Below are 7,363 nucleotides of genomic sequence, written 5' to 3' on the forward strand. Positions count from 1 at the left end.
TTTCACCTACCACTTTCAATCAATGACAGATTCCCTGGACTTCCTTCTGTTGAAGGAGCAATGAGCATGTACTGTTGTGAAAAATATAATTTGCACGCTTAGTGTATTTCAATTGTCTGAAATGCTTTGAAGGATGCTTATGTTCAACAGAGATCCCTCCAGAGTTAGGGTATGGGTTTACTGCAATAATATACACTGAACTAAAATATAAACACAACATGTAAAGTTTAGGTCCCATGTTTAATGAGTTGAAATAAAAGATCCCAGAACACAACACAATGCCACAGATGTCTTAAGTTGAGGAGGTGTGCAATTGGCATACTGACTGCAGGAATGTCCACCAGAGCTATTGCCAGAGAACTTAATGTTAATTTCTCTACCATAAGCCGCCTCCAACGTAACATTTTAGAGAATTTGGCAGTACGTCCAACCAGCTCCACAACCGCAGACCACATGTAACCACACCAGCCCAGGACCTCCACGTCCGACTTCTTCACCTGCAGGGGGTATTTCTGTCTGTAATAAAGCCCTTTTGTGGGGAAAAACTTATTCTGATTGGCTGGGCCTGGCTTCTCCATGGGTTGGCCTTGCTCCCAAGTGGTCCACCCATGGCTGCGCCCCTGCCCAGTCATGTGAAATCCATAGATTAGGGACAAAGAAATGTATTTCAATTGACTGATTTCCCTATATGAACTGTAACTCAGAAAAATCTTTGAAATTGTTGCATGTTGCGTTTATATTTTTGTTCAGTATAGGTGAAACACTACAGTAAAGTACAGGAACAGGAAAGTGTTATTAACCTGACTATTTAAAAAAGTGTGTCTGTGTGTGGCAAACAAGATTTGTTTGCTTATGACCAAATGCACAAGATGGATGTCATGTGCACAAGACTAAAGTCTGCAGGTGTTCACATGGTTTTGCACATGTGTCAGGTGATATAACTGTCAACTTCAGAACTGGGGCTCTAATAAGTCGAGTAAACACATTTTCCTTTCATCTCAAATTTCAACCTACCACACAGACAAGCCATAGAACAATTAGGCTAACATTTCAGTTCGGGCTGGCCTAGTGCAACTTTTTTAGCAAACATTGTTTTGTGCTTGGTTTAAGTGGGTAGCCTAGCCTGCTTTACATATGAACTCATGAATGTTCACTACACCACAGGAGTTTGGTGGCACCTTAACTGGGGAGGACAGGCTCGTGGTAATGGTTCGAGTGGTGTTTCCAGGTGTTTGATGCCATTATGCCATTATATTTGCTCCGTTCCAGCCATTATTATGAGCCGTCCTCCCCTCAGCAGCCTCCAACGCACTACACTTAGAGGCAAAGGTGTTCCTGGATTTCCACGTTTACCTTCTCTTCATTGTTAGGGTTCGGTACAACATTTGGTACAACATATTATGACACCATTCCTGAGAGCTATGACTCTAACATGCTGACCAGACCGGACACTTCGCGTGCGCGAGCGTCGCAAAATAAATGTAGAAATCCATGTTATTCAATTATTGCACCCACACTGCTCGCGCGCGCCAACGTCATATTTCTGACGCAGATCCCGCTGCAAGTCCTGCCTCTCCCATCTCCTCATTGGTTTATAGAAGCAGGTACCCACGTGCCATTTCCTCATTTCCTCATTTCCTCCACTCCACGTGGAGTGATTGAAAGACGAACTGTTTTGCCGGTAGTCCTGGTAATACAATGACAGTTTAGATGCGATCACCATATAAATTAAACGATGAAAAAGCCTGGAAGGAGGAGAGATGGCTAGAAACGATTCGGTTGTCCGTTTTATGTGTGGATTAATTGTCGGAGTAGAGGTCCTTGTGCATTTCAGGTAAAATAACAACTTAATGTTTATATCCCAGGACAAATTAGCTATGAACAGCAAGCCAGCTAAATAGGACAAATTAACGTTAGCTAGCAAGTGCAAGCTAAATTGCCATACATGTTTAATGCTTTTCGATCTGTCCCAAAATTAATGTAATGGGAGGGGGGGCAAAATAAATATATGCACGATAGCGCACGATAGCACACGCGCGCAGCCGGTTTGGGTTCCGTTTAAGAAACACTTATATGCTTTCTGTTTGGTACTCACAAGGACTCCCAGACCCTAAATCCCTGTAAGGACTGCCAATTATGGACCAGACCAGACAGATCAAACCAGAAGTTTCCCATCCCATACCACACCATAAATTTCCCACGCAACTCAATTTACTCAGTCTCCCCTAACTGTGTTCTGTTCTGCTGAAATGGGCAGGCACCATCCGATATAGCTTCCCAAACAACATTCAGGTCAGGGCGACATCCAACCCATATCTCAGTTGTTCCTAGTTTTCAAGTAGGCACCGTATGCACGTGATATTTAACTATTGACTGATTGATAACTGAATACTTCTTGTGATGTATGTAGTGCAATGTCTGCTTTCTCGCTTGATTCTATTGAAGTCGATTTTGGTGCGTCGGTCTTTTCTCTTTTTCACATGCCAATGAAGTGAAGGGCCAATAGAGGGCAGCAGAGGACATGACATGTAAAATAATGTCCCATAATTAAAGGGGAAATTATGTCAGAAGATCAAATCGATTTAAATGATGATAGGGAAACAGGGAATATAAAATATGCTTGCAATTAATAATATTGTAATTACCATCAATATTATTATGATGAATAATAATTAGTTATTTATGTCTGAATCCGCATGTTTGATTTGAGCATATCTGGCCTACAGCTGCAGAGTTCCACTGAGAGCCAGCTGGGGGAAGAGGAGGGCTGTAAATGAGAGGTTGTGGGTAGAGAACGGGATCAGGAAGTTGGAATGTGGGTCCCTGTGTGTTATGTGATTGTTAGCAGAAATGTGTCAGCCCAGCCCCACCACTCCTCGGAGCAGGGCTCCATGCAGCCTGCACAACTCAGAGCCAGGCTAGAGGTGTGGGGGACTCTGCCTCTGAACGCTGCAGTGCCATGCAGCCCCAGATAACTTATCATCCCTGTCTCTAGTGGAACAAGCATAAACCCACAGGGAGGAGGAAGAAGGGGTCTTAGTGGAAGGCTGAGCATAGAGCCATGTGTGGCCATGGAGGGGTCTGCCCATTCTGCGGAGGGTTCGGTGGGTCACCCCCTCTCTTGGAGAGGCCTGGAGCTGGAAGAACCGTGTTGGCAGGAGAAGGAGACTCTGTGATGGGATCTAATCAGGAAGGAGGACACAAGGCACACAGACAAATGAGGCATCAATCAGGACACAACACATCACTTTCTAGTCATTATGCAAGACTGAAAGAGATGGGAGCTACAGTATGTCCATGAAACTTTGGCTCTGACACATTCTTTGAAGGTGCATTTCTAACATACCCTAACACTATTTACTCATTTTACTTTCTTGGAATGTTAGAGGAAAGATGGATGTTTACATTTCAAAAACTTGTTCACAGAAAAAACATTCTCTATAGAATGATGAATGCTGTTATATAGTATATGTTTTGGATTGGACCTAGGTGAACAGAAAGTAGTTTTGCCTAATAAGAATAGAATCACATTTGTGCATATTCATTCAATCACAGAAGGGTCACACAGTCCTGAGGTGAACTAGGTTGATTGAACCCAGGTTGCTTTCTGACATGTCCTGTATCTCTGTCCCAGACTGACTCTTCTGGCCCTATCAATGACAAACTCCATGTCACAGTCACACATGGAAAAGTCTCAGCCTGAAAAAGTCTCAACCTGTTCTTCTTCTTTCTACTATTCTCCCCAGGTCTTGTGACCCAAACCATAGCTGGGTTTTCACCCACAAACCACAGCTGGGTAGGAGCAGCTCTCCTCACCTCCAATTCAGGGGCAGACCTGCAGTTACCCAACAGCGCTTTCACCTGCCTGTCTGTGGGATTCCAGACAGATTCCAGACACTTCCCAGGCCATCCATCACCCATGGGAGCGCCACATGGAGCGGAATATCAGACCACACAATCACCAAACATACTGGATGACCCTGAAGTATAGAACATGCAGAATGTCTCGATGTGTGTCTGTCCATTTTCTCCTCAGGGCGAATAATATGTAGCCAAACCCCTTGCATATTTAATTATGTCTAGGCTTTCCATGTACCTATTATGTGTGCCTCTCTCCACTGGGAAATCAAATGCAAGCCTCAACCTAACATAATATTAGGTATTATTATATATTATAATATTAGGAGATTTTGGGCAACCTGTGATCATTGCATGGGTGCATGGACTTTGTAGTTTTGTCTTTGGAGGGAACTTGCATGATCCTAATTCGTTATTATTAAAGGGGCTACAATTACCAATCCCACAACCAGCGCATTAAAAGTCAGTTGTTAATGCATTATAATTAGCCTTTTAAAGGGAATGAATATAACACACACCCAGTGCACAAAGCATTCGTATCACCTTCCTAATATTGAGCTCACCCCCCTTTTGCCTCAGAACAGCCTCTACAAGGTGTCGAAATGTGTGCCATAGGGATGCTGGCACATGTGGACTCACAGTTGTGTCAAGTTGGCTGGATGTCCTTTAGGTGGTGGACCATCCTTGATACACACGGGAAACTGTTGAGCGTGAAAAACTCAGCAGCGTTGAAGTTCTTGACTCACTCAACCCGGTTTGCCTGGCACCTACTACCATGCTTCCGGTGGCGCTGCACAGCCATTTTTTTGTGGTTTCAGTTAGCTTTTTCTTGTTCTATATGATACCTTAATGTGGATTATTCCCCTTGTGGATTATACATATAATGGACATGATACAAACTGTATCCACATGTGTTGTCTGCTGTAGTTATTGCGAGGGATTTATTTATGTATTTATGCATCTATTGGTGATGCTGTGCTGTTGTTTGTGGGGATGCAAGACACCAAAAGGGACACACATAAAATAATTACTATTACCCCGTTCAAAGGAACCTAAACATTTTGTCTTGTATCCTCCCCTTCATCTACACTGATTGAAGTGGATTTAACAAGTGGCATCAATAAGGAGATCATAGCTTTCACCTGGATTCACCTGGTCAGTCTATGTCATGGAAAGAGCAGGTGTTCCTAATAAGGTTTGTACACTCCGCATATAATACAACATTCAGAACATATTTAGGCCATGCTTTTGATTAAGTTGCGCTCTCGGCTCCCAATGGTCTCTTCTGTAGGTAATAACATGGTAAATATACCTGCATTATGTACGGCCCTAATTGGTGCAAGTGTTCGATGGTCTTAATTTAAACGTTATTGTAAATGTTATGTATATTCTCTCACCACGTGAAGATTAGTTCATTATTTCAACATGAATAAAATGTAGCCAAATGATTTACCTTTTTGAAGATAACCTTTTTGAAAACGTTTGCTGCAAATGTTCACAAGCGTGATGTTTTGCAGGAGTTGCAGTGTGCGTTTGTAAAATATGTGGTGTTAATAATATTAAATGTTTTTCGATCAGTTTTATGAGTAATTAGGCCTAAACTTTCACTATGAATCACAACCACAATTGTTCAGCAAAAGTGAAAATGAGGGACAGTGCCTTAATTCACAAATAATTACAAATAAGTAAATATTTTTATTTTTTTAAATGCAAAAAAGCGTTTGATTTCTAGGTCTGAAATTCACTTCTTGCATACATTTTGCACTTTTCCATTGAGCATTACCAAAAGGCCCATTTTATTCTGAGCACACCTCTGGCCGTGACCTACACCTTTATCTGGCGATTAATTAATTTGTCAGTTTTGTGCACGTGCAATTAGATACCAATTATTAAGAACAGACTTCGATAAATTCATCGGAATTACAGTGTATTGAAACAAATTCAAATCATACACAAATGCGTCACTATTATCATAGTTTAGGCTACGGTATTAAAACCGTTTTTTGTTATATATTTGCATTCGAAATTAAGCCTGATGCTGACAACCAAGCATAATAGCAAACACATTTGTTGTTGTTTTTTGTGTGGAATTGTGTGGCTCTCATATGTCTAATTCAATCCATATTATTTTCTGATCAGACTTTACATTCAATTCCAAAAAATAAGATGCAGTGCCATGTCGCTTACATTTTTGTTTTTACATCTCGATGCAATTACATGTAGGCCTAATTACACTGTATAATACGTTTTTTCCCCAGTTTCATTACAATCAATCATTATTTATTGTAGGCTGACTCCAAAGGGCCTTGCTGAGTAATGACGTTCTAGTTGTACACGTAGCTAGGCTATAGAGTAACTAACTACATGGCATAAATGTAACCTAATAAAGGGTTGACACTTTATCCGTGGTTTTGAACTACCCGACCATTCTGCGTTGCTGGACCGTTTGATCGTGAGATATTTTCACACTGGTGTCGTTCATGCGTTATAGACAGGCTATCGAACATAACAATCAAGAGGAATTGGCATGTTGTTGAACTTTCAATATCATTCATTGCAATAAAATATGCAGTCAATTAATAACAGTTTTACATTTTAAAGTTAATGTCCAACAGCTATTTTGAAACGACTTAGATGCAGTCCTTTTACACAGCTAAATTGATTGTTGTTTTGTTGTTGTTTTTCGTTATTACTTCATTAAATGTCAGGAATCAGAATGTAGGCAAGCCCATGTTGAAAATTAATTGCTTTATATATATAGTATCATCTCTGATAATGTGATATATCCCGAACTGACAGTCATTAGCCAGTAACGTTCAACGAAAACGTTTGGTCCGTAAAACTACTTCCAGACTAATTTGTCAAACCAAGGGTTGAGTCCCATTACGCACATTACCTGTTGTTGACGAATATGATTATGAGGATAATGTCATGATGATGATATTGAGGATGATGATAAGAATAGTGATGGTGAGGATTGTGATGATGAAGACTGTGATGATTCTAGCAGATTGTGGTTGCACTTTTGGGCATCAGTAGTTGTGTTCTCATGGGAAGTGAATGTTCTGGTCAATCATTTGAAGGAGGAAAAAAACAATATCATGAACATGCTTGTGCATTTCGTCAAATTGGAACCAAATTGGATTTACGCAATCTGGCATGATTAGCCCGATATCACCTCCATGCTAAACGATGCAGTATGAGAGTTTACATTCCAGTGGTGCGTTGGGTGTAATGTTGACACAGAATGCAGTGAGCGGTGCATCACTCCTATAAAGTTGTGTTGCCTAAACACAATTCAGAAGTTACGTTTCCCTTAGGGAGTCGGTAATAATAATGATTTATTTTGTCTCACGCACATGCACTGTGTACGATCTTGAATGGAAATAGTGTATTTGACAACAACAAAAAAGTGCACCGTTGTGTGCACTTTTTTATAACGACTGTCTCCTGTAACGCTAATTTTATTAAATGCATTACTGCTGTTACCTCATGTAACGTCCAT

This window comes from Oncorhynchus mykiss, chromosome 5 (genome assembly GCF_013265735.2).
Source record: "Oncorhynchus mykiss isolate Arlee chromosome 5, USDA_OmykA_1.1, whole genome shotgun sequence".
In the NCBI taxonomy this organism is placed as follows: Eukaryota; Metazoa; Chordata; class Actinopteri; order Salmoniformes; family Salmonidae; genus Oncorhynchus; species Oncorhynchus mykiss.